Raw genomic sequence first — 13199 nt, 5'->3', positions numbered from 1 at the left:
TGTATGTTTATTTATGCAGTAATTATTATTCAACATGTCCACAGCTGGGTTTTAAACTCACAAACTCTTGGTTCACGGCATCCCGACCTTCCTGCTACACCATCAAGTCGGTGTCAATTACAAATTGAACCTGTATTCCTACACTTTGGGTTTAAGTCAAATAAATATGAGCTTTGTTAAAAATACACGATTATAAAAAACTATTATATTTATCATAGTGATTCAGGAGTAACATTAAAACAGAGTAATATCCTCCACAAACAGTAGACAACTATTCAGAAAACAATACTTATTCTGAAATAACTGTATGAAATCTATGGTGAGAGAATAATCAGATTAACTAAAATAGAAGTGCAGATGGCACTCTTTTGCTAAGTGCAGACATGTATTATAGGTAATGAATGTGTATAGGAATGCTATAGACTTTGATGGGCAGCAGAAAGATCAGCGTAAACCAGAAGTTGTAAATTCTAATCCCAGGTGGGGTCATATTGAAAAGTCACTACTAAGTGATCATGTCAAAAATAATCATGTTATCATTGATGAAATATTTGGTGCACTATTTTAGCTGAATAGTGTACCATTCACTTTAAAACCCACATATCATTTGATTCCCTTACACAATAAGACATGCAAAATCGCATTTTGACATATGAAATATATTTTTTCACATGTTGAGCTGAAATGTTCACATTTTCACAAAAGAAAAATCACAAAAAAAGAGACTTGAGGTCAGTTGTTCACATATGAAACCACAAGTTCACATGTATTCAATTTAAAGTTCACATGTTAACACCACCTTTTCACATATGAGGAGAATAACATGTTTTCACCTCACATGTGGAATTTATTTTTCATGTGTGAAAACGTTCACATAGGAAAATATAACTCTCAAATGTGTAGTTTCATGGTATCATACGTAGACATTTTGCATCCCCATGTTGTCACATTTATTTCACGAGATCATGTTTTCACATGTGTAGTTTCATGTTATCAGATGTTGCTTTTACATGTTGTCACATGTTCTCATGTTAATTTCACATAAGATCACATGTGAAACAGATGTTATCACATGTGAAATGTATGTGATTTTTCTGTAAGGGATTGCTTACACCGATAAGATTTTTTACAGAAATGCCTAGGGCTAGGGGCTAGGAGTGGATTTGGAATTGGGCAGAAGAGGCAGGGCCAAACCGCAATAAGTTTATCTTATTATTTCTTCTGCATCGCCAAATATCAATCAAATCAATGAATTTTCAGGCATTGGTGAGACTTAAAGTTGAAGGGCACCTACATAAGGACTTCATCACACATTCATTAGCCATAAATGCCACATTCATGATCAGTAGAACTGCAAGCTGACTTTATTTAACTTGGCAAGTTAGTTAAGGACGCATTTTTATTTACACTGACGGCCTACCCCGGCCAAACCCGGACGACGCTGGGCCAATTGTGCGCCGCCCTATGGGACTCCCAATCACGGCCAGATGTGGTACAGTCTGGATACGAACCAGAGACTGTAGTGACGCCTCTTGCACTGAGATGCAGTGCCTTAGACCGCTGTGACTTCCTTGATATGTCACAGTATCATCACTTGCATGTCAACTCTAAACATCCTGTGTAAACTTGCAGTTGTTGACATAGTTTTTTCATAAAAATTAACCCTTCACTAGTGTTACAAAAGACTCTCATGGACGAAAATCATTAAAAAAGTTATGATTCACATGAATATGATGGATAGAGTTTTTTATGCATTCTAATTAGATTACATTTATATCTCAGGGATTACATTTGGTTTTGAGTCAGCCGACTCAGACTCAGATTCGGTTTCTGTTATTTTCGATCTTACAAACCTTTGCTGACTGTAAATTTCTCATACAATCATGACCTTCAATCTAATCAACGGTCCAGTGTTATCTGCAGTAGATTTTAATCAAGCAGAAAAGGTACTGCATTTAAAGAAGCTATGCGTGTTTGGGAAACAACGTGAAAAATGTTTCTTTAGACTGGGATTTTGGTTGCCAAAACGTTGCACATCACCCACCTATTATCCTTATATAAATAATTTAATTGTATAACGTAAAAAAAGAAAAAATCACAATGTAAAAGCCATATATGGGCACCATTCCTCAGTTATTTTGTTTGATAGTATTTTGTATAACCAGTAATATTGGAAGACCATCATTTTTGGCTTTGCATCAAACTAAATCTTTTAATTCACTGCCATTAACTGTTTATAACATTTCAGCTGTTCACTGCTTTTGATTAACAATAAAATCATTTCCAAAATCAATACTGTTGTCACACCATTATATTTTTTTGCATCATTTAAAACATTTCCAGATGGAGTGGGATAAAGTTAACAGGCCACCCTTAACTGCCAATATCATTGTTATGTTCACTGGTCCCATTTCATAAAAAAATTCTAAAACACCTTACAAACAAACCTTTTCATTACCAAAAGAAAAAACAACCTTGCACATAGTGCTAAAAAACATTCAGACCCTAACTAGACACAGGTTCCATATTAACCACTGTACATGAATTTGAGGAAGAACAAAAAATGTAACTATTCATTCAAATAAGTGCAATAATAACTGACTTTTACTTCAGTCTTAAATCAGTAACATTATAGCAGGCTGGGATGAGATCCTATTAGACAGTGTTCATCAGTCTCTGATGTTCCAGGAACAGGTTTTATATCGATGGTTCCAGGTGATACCTTTATTTTACCAGGGAAGACATATTGAGACCTAGATCTCTGTTTCAAATGTGCTCTGCAAACCACAACACAAATTGACACATTATACACAAAATATAAATACAGTGCATTCTGAAAGTATTCAGACCCCTTCACTTTTTAGACATTTTGTTATTCTAAAAAGGATTAAAGACATTTTCTCCTCATCAATCTACACACAATACCCCATAACGACAAAGTGAAAACAGGTTTATATACATTTTGGGAAATGTATAAAAATAAATTAACAGAAATACTTTATATACATGCAGTTGAAGTCGGAAGTTTACATACACTTACGTTGGAGTCATTAAAACTTGTTTTTCAACCACTCCACAAATTTCTTGTTAACAATCTATAGTTTGGGCAAATTGGTTAGGGCATGTACTTTGTGCATGACACAAGTCATTTTTCCAACAATTGTTTACAGACAGATTATTTCACTTATAATTCACTGTATCACAATTCCAGTGGGTCAGAAGTTTACATGCACTAAATTGACTGTGCCTTTAAACAGCTTGAAAAATTGCTGAAAAAGATGTCATGGATTTAGAAGCTTCTGATAGGCTAATTGACATCATTTGAATCAATTGGAGGTGTACCTGTGGATGTATTTCAAGGCCTACCTTAAAACTCAGTCCCTCCTTGCTTGACATCATGGAAAAATCTAAAGAAATCAGCCAAGACCTCAGAAAAACAATTGTAGACCCCCACAAGTCTGGTTCATCCTTGGGAGCAATTTCCAAATGCCTAAAGGTACCACGTTCATCTGTCCAAACAATAGTACGCAAGTATAAACACCATGGGACCACGCAGCCGTCATACCGCTCAGGAAGGAAACACGTTCTGTCTCCTAGAGATGAATGTAATTTGGTGCGAAAATTGCAAATCAATCCCAGAACAACAACAAAGGACCTTGTGAAGATGTTGGAGAAAACAGGTACAAAAGTATCTATACCCACAGTAAAACGAGTCCTGTATCGACAAAACCTGAAATGCCGCTCAGCAAGGAAGAAGCGACTGCTCCAAAACCGCCATAAAAAGCCAGATTACGGTTTGCAACTGCACATGGGGACAAAAATCATACTTTTTGGATAAATGTCCTCTGGTCTGATGAAACAAAAAATATAACTGTTTGTCCATAATGACCATTGTTACGTTTGGAGGAAAAAAGGGGAGGCTTGCAAGCCGAATAACACCATCCCAGCCGTGAAGCACGGGGGTGGCAGCATCATGTTGTAAGACATCAAGACATCAGTCGGGAAGTTAAAGCTTGGATGCAAATGGGTCTTCCAAATGGACAATGACCCCAAGCATACTTCCAAAGTTGTGGCAAAATTATTTTACCTCACTAGGGTAGGGGGCACTATTTTCACCTCCGGATGAAAAGCGTGCCCAAAGTAAACTGCCTGCTACTCAGGCCCAGAAGCTAGGATATGTATGTAATTGGTAGATCTGGATAGAAAACACTCTAAAGTGTCCAGAGCTGTTAAAATAATGTCTGTGAGTATAACAAAACTGATATGGAAGGCAAAAACCTGAGGAAAATCCATCCAGGAAGTGGGATCTTTTATGTTTGTAGTTTTCAATTGACTGCCTATACAGATTACATTGATTTAGGACTCAAATTGCACTTCCTATGGCTTCCACTAGATGTCAACAGTCTTTAGAAATTGTTTCAGGCTTGTATTCTGAAAAATGAGGGAGTAAGACCACTCTGAATGAGTGGACACTGCAGTGTCCCAGAGGTTTTTCATGTGCACGACCGAGAGTGCGCCTTTCTTGATTTCCTTTTATATTGACCAAGCTTTTGTCCGGTTAAAATATTATTGATTATTATGACTAAAAACAACCTGAGGATTGATTATAAACATCGTTTAACTTGTTTCTACGAACTTTACTGATACTTTACGGATTTTTCGTTTGCCTGTTGTGACTGCCTTTGAGCCTTTGGATTACTGAACAAAACGCTCGAACAAAACGGTTTTTGGATATAAAGAGGGACTTTATTGAACAAAACAAATCTTTATTGAGTAAATGGGAGTCTTGTGAGTGTAACCATATGAAGATCATCAAAGGTAAGTGATTAATTTTATCGCTATTTCTGACTTGTGTAACTCCTCTACTTGGCTGGTAACTGTTTGTAATGATTTGTCTGCTGGGCGCTTTTCTCAGATAATCGCATGGTATGCTTTCGCCGTAAAGCCTTTTTGAGCTCAGGTGCATTGAGCTCAGGTGCATCCTGTTTCCATTGATCATCCTTGAGATTCTTCCACAACTTGATTGGAGAACACCTGAATTAAATCATATTTATTGGACATGACTTGAAAAGGCACACACCTGTCTATAGTGGATGTCAGAGCAAAAACCAAGCCATGAGGTTGAATAAATTGTCCATAGAGTTCCAAGACAGGATTGTGTGGAATGCACAGATCTGGGGAAGGGTACCAAAACATTTCTGGAGCATTGAAGGTCCCCAAAAACACAGTGGCCTCCATCATTCTTAAATTGAAGAAGTTTGGACCCACCAAGACTCTTCCTAGAGCTGGCTGCCCGGCCAAACTACAAGCTTGGTACACCTGAGCAATCGGTGGAGAAAGGCCATGGACAGGGAGGTGACCTAGAACCCAATGGTCACTCTGAAAGAGCTCCAGAGTTAATCTGTGGAGATGGGAGATCCCTCCAGAAGGACAACCATCTCAGCACCACCACCAATCAGGCCTTTATGGTAGAGTGGCCAGACGGAAGCCGATCCTCAGTAAAAGGCACATGACAGCCCTACTTGAGGTTTGCTAAAAGGCGCCTAAAGACTCTCAGACCATGGAAACAAGATTCTCTGGTCTGATGAAATCAAGATTGAACTCTTTGGCCTGAATGCCAAGCATTACATCTGGAGGAAACATGGCACCATCCCTACGGGGAAGCATACTGGTGGCAGCATCATGCTGTGAAGATGTTTTTCAGTTGCAGGGACTGGGAGACTAGTCAGGATCAAGGCTAAGATGAAGGGAGCAAATTGCAGAGTGATCCTTGGTGAAATCCGTTTCTAGAGCCCCGCGACCTTAGACTGGGGCGAAGGTTCACCTTCTAACAGGATAATGACCCTAAACACATAGCCAAGACAACACAGGAGTCTCTGAATGTCCTTGAGTGGCTCAGTCAGAGCCTGGACTTGAACCCAATCAAACATCTCTGGAGAGACCTGAAAATAGCTGTGCAGCAACGTTCCCCATCCAACCTGACTGAGCTTGAAAGGATCTGCAGAGAAGAATGGGAGAAACTCCCCAAATACAGGTGTGCCAAGCTTCTAGGGTCATACCCAAGAAGACTCAAGGCTGTAATCATTGCCAAAGATTCTTCAACAAAGAGGGGGCGGCAGGTAGCCTAGTGGTTAGAGCGTTGGGCCTGTAATCGAAAGGTTGCTCGATCGAATCCCCGAGCTGACAAGGTAAAAATCTATCGTTCTACCCCTGAACAAGGCCCTCATTGTAAATAAGATTTTGTTCTTAATTAACTTACTTGCCTAGATAAATAAAGGTTAAAAAAATAAAAACAAAGTACTGAGTAAATGGTCTGAAAACTTATGCAAAATGTGATATTACAGTTTTATTTTTAAATATAAATTAGCAACATTAATTAGCAACATCTAAAAACCTGTTCTTGCTTTGTCATTATGGGCTATTGTGTGTAGATTGTTGAGAAAAAAAATACAATTGAATAATGTTTCGAATAAGGCTGGAACGTAACAAAATGTGGATAAAGTTAACCTCTCCAGCGTCCCGTCCCGTCTGCGGGATCAAAATCCAGGGAAAACTCCTAGCGACATTAGCATAACGAAATGTAATATTTTTTTTTTCAAATATAGGTCTGTCTCATATCGTTTTATAGATACACCTCTCCTGAATCGACCCACGTCGTCCGATTTCAAAAAGGTTTTACAGGAAAAGCAAATCATTAGATTATGTTAGAGGAGTCCATCGTAAAAGCAGCAACATAGCCATTTTCCGACCAACCACATGCATCACAAATAACCAAAAAACAGCTAAATGCAGCACTAACCTTTTACAAACTTCATCAGCTGACACACCTAGGACATCATGTTACACAATGCATGCATTCTTTTGTTCAATAAAGTTCATATTTATATATGAAAACAGCATTTTACATCGGCGTCTGACGTTGACTAACTATTTTCCCGTCAAATGCATCCAGGGAAACAGTGCTACAATTTACTGAATTACTATTCGAAAACATTTTTAAAATGCAATATTGTCATTCTAAGATTTATAGATGAATATCTCTTGAAAGCACCTGTCATACCAGATTTAAAAATAACTTTACTGGGTAATCATACTTTGCGAGAAAATGAGCTAGTAAACCGAGCTCGGCGCCATCTTGGAACAATCGCATATCACATCTAATCTTGTATAATATTGTCAATAATCGCTTACCTTTAGTTGTCTTCATCAGAAAGCACTTCCAGGAATCCCAGGTCCACAACAGATGTATTTTCGGTCGAAAAAGTCCATCCTTTATGTTCCATTAGCTTGCTGTTGTTAGCAGCTGAATGCTGTATCCAAATGCTCTGCCGGTCGCGGGACAGCCGTTTCGAAATATTATTTTTTTTCCCATTTAGGTTCGTTCAAACATGTCAAACGTTGTATAACATAAATCTTCAGGGCCTGTTTCAACAAGAGAGCCAATAAGATTTGAGGGGGACGATTGTATTGTGTTTCAAAACGTTTCCAAAGGTGGGGGTAGACAGGGCCGCCGGCGTCATAATGGTGATGGCCCTCCCCCTGTGACCAATTTCCAACGCGTCTCATTCACTGAGTTTCGACAGTAGAAGGCTCAAAACACTTTGTAAAGACTGGCGACATCTTGTGGAAGCAATAGGAAGTGCTCAATGAACGATAGCTCACGGTGTGATTAATAGGCAACGACGTGAAGTTGAGTCCACAATTCAGAATTCCACTTCCTGTTTCAATCGGTCTCGGGGTTTTGACTGCCATATGAGTTCTGTTATACTCACAGACACCATTCAAACAGTTTTAGAAACTTTAGGGTGTTTTCTATCCACAGGTATTAATTATATGCATATCCTAGCTTCTGAGTTTGATTAGTAGGCCGTTGAAAATGGGCACAAATTTTTTCCAAAATGCGCTGTGGCGCCCCCTATCCTAGTGTAACGTTTAAGTAGTGAAGAGAAGGGAAAGGGGGATACCTAGCCAGTTGTACAACTGAATGCCTTCAACTGAAACCCAACCCCTCTGATTAATCGACCTCCATGTCTTCGGCGCCCGGGAACAGTGGGTTAACTAACTGCCTTGCTCAGGGGCAGAACGACAGATTTTAACCTTGTCAGCTTGGGGATTCGATCCAGCATCCTTGAATTTTAGGACCGCTTTAAGTATCCCATTTTTGATAAAATATTGAATTTGGACTTTTACTACTATAGCCCATAAAACACACTGAATAACATATTCATAAATGGCAAAAATAGACAGTCCCAAAATAAATCATAAGGAATAAGGTTTTGAAGTGTCTCTCCGATATCTAGGAGATATAAGAAAGCCCAGTATTTTTTTGAAAACGTTTTACACATATTGAACCACTGTTTTTGGGTACAGTAGGCACAAAATTACCTCGATGCTTCCATTCATTTTTTAACCTCTCTTGGGGAGGTGGTACGCTAGCCTCCCACCCACGGGACACACTTTTCAACAGCCAGTGAAAAATCAGAGCGCCAAATTCAAAACAACAAAATGTCATAATTCAAAGTTCTCAAACATACGACTATTTTACACCATTTTAAAGGTACACTTCTCCTTAATGTAACCACATTGTCCGATTTCAAAAAGGCTTTACGGCGAAAGCATAAAGTTAGATTATGTTAGGACAGGTACAACACAAAAAAAAAACACACAGCCATTTTCCAAGCAGGAGAGGGGTCACAAATACCAGAAGTTCAGCTAGAATAAAGCACTAACCTTTGACGATCTTCATCAGATGACACTCCTAGGACTCAATGTTAGACAATACATGTATGTTTTGTTCGATAAAGTTCATATTTATATCCAAAAACAGCATTTTACATTGGCGCGTGATGTTCAGAAAATATTTTGCCTCCAATACTGCCGGTGAATCAGCACAACAATTTACAAAAATACTCATCATAAACGTTGATAAAATATTAAACTGTTATTCAAAGAATTTTAGATAACCATCTCCTTTATGCAACCACTGTGTGTAACGGCGTTGGTAGTTGTGTTGTTAGGAATGAGGCGCAGCAAGCAACGAGCACAGGGAATGTTGTTTTTTAATAACACTTTGAAGGAAGAAAACAAAGTTCCCAAACACAGGGGAATAAATACAAGGTGCGACAATGCCAAGCCGACACGAACAAGACAGTCGATAACAACAATTAATCCCGCACAACAAGGAGCGGGCCAGCTAAACTAAATAGCCCCTCTAATGGCTAATTGACCACAGGTGTCTAAAATAAAAAAAGGGAAAAGCAAAAGGGAATCGGTGGCAGCTAATAGGCCGGTGACGACGACCGCCGAGCGCCACCCGAGCAGGAGGGGGCGCCACCGTCGGTGGGAATCGTGACAGTACCCCCCTCCTGACGCGCGGCTCCCGCAGCGCGCCGACACCGGCCTCGAGGTTGTCCCGGAGGGCGAGGCGCAGGGCGATCCGGACGGAGGTGGTGGAAATCCCTCAACATAGATGGGTCCAGGACGTCCTCCGCCGGCACCCAGCACCTCTCCTCCGGGCCGTACCCCTCCCAGTCCACGAGGTACTGCAGGCCCCTCGCCCGGCGTCTCGAGTCCAGAATGGCCCGTATGCTGTACGCCGGGGACCCCCCGATGTCCAGAGGGGGCGGAGGGACCTCCAGCACCTCATCTTCGTGAAGGGGACCAGCTACCACCGGCCTGAGGAGAGACACATGAAACGAGGGGTTAATACGGTAATAGGAAGGGAGTTGCAACCGATAACACACCTCATTTATCCTCCTCAGGACTTTGAAGGGCCCCACACACTGCGGCCCCAGCTTCCGACAGGGCACGCGGAGGGGCAGGTTCCGGGTCGAGAGCCAGACCCTGTCTCCCGGTGCGAACACAGGCGCCTCACTGCGGTGGCGGTCAGCACTCCTCTTCTGCCGCGCACTGGCCTCCTTTAGTGAGTCCTGGACGGCTCTCCAGGTCTCCTTGGAGTGCTGGACCCAGTCCTCCACCGCAGGAGCCTTGGTCTGGCTCCGGTGCCATGGTGCCAGGACCGGCTGGTAACCTAACACACACTGAAAGGGTGATATGTTAGTAGAGGAGTGGCGAAGTGAGTTCTGGGCTAATACAGCCCAGGGAATATACCTCGCCCACTCCCCTGGCCGGTCCTGGCAATACGACCTCAGGAACCTGCCCACCTCCTGGTTCACCCTCTCCGCCTGCCCATTGCTCTCGGGGTGATAACCGGAGGTCAAACTGACCAAGACCCCCAGCCGCTCCATAAACGCTCTCCAGACTCTGGATGTGAACTGGGAACCTCGATCAGAGACAATGTCCTCCGGCACCCCGTAGTGCCGGAAGACGTGGGAAATAGGGCCTCTGCAGTCTGCAGGGCCGTAGGGAGACCGGGCAATGGGAGGAGACGGCAGGACTTAGAGAACCGATCCACAACCACCAGAATTGCCGTGTTCCCCTGAGAGGGGGGAAGATCTGTCAAGAAGTCGATGGACAGGTGCGACCATGGTCGTTGTGGAACGGGGAGGGGCTGTAACTTCCCTCTCGGTAGATGTCTAGGAGCCTTACTCTGGGCACACACCGAACAGGAAGAGACATAGGACCTCACGTCCTTAGCCAAGGTGGGCCACCAGTACTTCCCCCTTAGACTCCGCACTGTCCTCGCCTCACCAGGATGACCCGCAGTAGGTAGCGTGTGCGCCCACCGAATCAAATGATCACGAACACCGAGCGGCACATACATGCGCCCCACGGGCACCTGCGCAGGCGCAGGTTCCAACACCAATGCCCGCTCGATGTCCGCGTCCACCTCCCATACCACTGGTGCCACCAGCCTAGACGCTGGAATGATGGGAGTTGGATCGATGGGCCGGTCCTCCGTGTCATAGAGATGGGACAGCGCGTTGGCCTTAGTATTCAGGGAACCCGGTCTATAGGAGATGGTAAACCTAAACCGTGCGAAGAACATGGCCCACCTCGCCTGACGTGGATTCAGTCTCCTCGCTGCCCAAATGTACTCCAGGTTTCGGTGGTCGGTCCAGATGAGAAAGGGGTGTTTAGCCCCCTCAAGCCAGTGCCGCCACACCCTCAGAGCTTTGACCACCGCTAGCAACTCCATGTCCCCCACATCGTAGTTACACTCCGCCGAACTGAGCTTCTTCGAAAAGAAAGCGCAGGGGCGGAGTTTCGATGGCGTACCCGAGCGCTGTGATAGCACGGCACCCACCCCAGCCTCGGATGCGTCCACCTCCACTACGAACGCTAAAGACGGGTCCGGATGCGCCAACACGGGTGCGTCGGTGAACAGCGTCTTCAACTTCTTGAAGGCTCCGTCTGGCTCCGTCGACCATCGCAAACGCACCGGCCCCCCCTTCAGCAGTGATGTAATGGGAGCCGCTACCTGGCCAAAACCCCGGATAAACCTCCGGTAGTAATTGGCAAAGCCTAAGAACCGCTGCACCTCCTTCACCGTGGTTGGAGTCGGCCAATTACGCACGGCCTTAACGCGGTCACACTCCATCACCACCCCCGTGGTGGAAATGCGATAACCCAGAAAGGAGACGGCTCGTTTGGAAAACTCACACTTCTCAGCCTTAACGTATAGGTCATGCTCCAGCAGTCTACCAAGCACCTTGCGCACCAGGGACATATGCGCGGAGCGGGTGGCGGAATATATCAGAATGTCAACGATATAGACAATCACGCCCTGCCCGTGCAGGTCCCTGAGAATTTCGTCAACAAAGGATTGAAAGACGGCTGGAGCATTTTTCAACCCATATGGCATGACAAGGTACTCATAATGGCCTGATGTGGTACTAAAGGCGGTTTTCCACTCGTCTCCCTTCTTGATACGCACCAGATTATATGCGCTCCTGAGATCCAGTTTTGTGAAGAACTGTGCTCCGTGAAATGATTCCATCGCCGTAGCGATGAGAGGTAGTGGGTAACTAAACCCCACCGTGATAGCGTTTAGACCTCGGTAATCAATGCACGGACGCAGACCTCCCTCCTTTTTCTTCACAAAAAAGAAACTCGAGGAAGCGGGTGAGATGGAGGGCCGAATGTACCCCTGTCCCAGGGATTCCATGACATATGTCTCCATAGCCGCCGTCTCCTCCTGTGACAAGGGGTACACGTGACTCCTGGGAAGCGCAGCGTTAACCTGGAGATCTATCGCATAATCCTCCTGTCGATGAGGTGGTAATTTAGTCCCCCTTTTTTTACAAAAAGCGATCGCCAAATCGGCGTATTCAGGGGGAAGGCGCACGATGGACACCTGGTCTGGACTTTTCACCGACGTGGCACCTATGGAAACTCCTAGACACCTCCCTGAACACTCCTCTGACCACCCCTGGAGAACCCCCTGTTTCCACGAAATACGGGGATTGTGACCAGCCAGCCAGGGGACCCCCAGCACCACCGGAAACGCAGGCGAATCAATAAGGAAAAAACGAATGCGTTCCATATGATTCCCCTGCGTTACCATGTCCAGTGGCACCGTAGACTCCCTGACTAGCCCTGATCCTAATGGTCGGCTATCTAGGGAGTGCACGGGGAAAGGGGAATCTATCGGCACCCGCAGAATGCCCAGCTTAATGGCAAGTCCACGGTCCATAAAATTCCCAGCTGCACCTGAATCGACTAGCGCCCTATGCTGGGATGAGGGAACATTTTTTGTAAACAAAACAGGTAAAAACACGTGACCAACAGGGGGTTCTGGGTGAATCTGGTGCTGACTCACCTGAGGTGACCGAGAAGTGTTCTGCCTGCCATCTCGACTCCCAGACTGGCTCCTCCAGCACCGGTCGGCCGTGTGTCCTCTCCGACCACAGCTGGTGCAGGAGGAGCCACCTCCTCCGGTGCCCCTTGGCACGGCCCCCCCTACCTCCATAGGGGTAGGGGCAGGGGTGCACGGGGGTGGAACGGGCAGGACCCTCTCCGAACGCCCGCAGGCAGCCAGCAAATTGTCCAGACGTATGGACATATCTATCAGCTCGTCCAGGGACAGAGCTGTGTCCCGACAGGCCAGCTCCCTGCGGACGTCCGCCCGGAGACTGCAGCGGTAGTGGTCTATGAAAGCCCTGTCGTTCCACCCCGCCCCAGCAGCCAAGGTCCTGAACTCCAGCGCGAAGTCCTGAGCACTCCTCGTCTCCTGCATGAGGTGGAACCGTGAACTTTGGGTAGTGGTCCCTCGCCGAGTCTGGACCGTTCCAGACCGC

The sequence above is a fragment of the Salmo salar genome, chromosome 19 (assembly GCF_965601325.2).
Source record: "Salmo salar chromosome 19, fSalSal1, whole genome shotgun sequence".
Classification (NCBI taxonomy): domain Eukaryota; kingdom Metazoa; phylum Chordata; class Actinopteri; order Salmoniformes; family Salmonidae; genus Salmo; species Salmo salar.
This window is presented reverse-complemented; position numbering follows the sequence as displayed.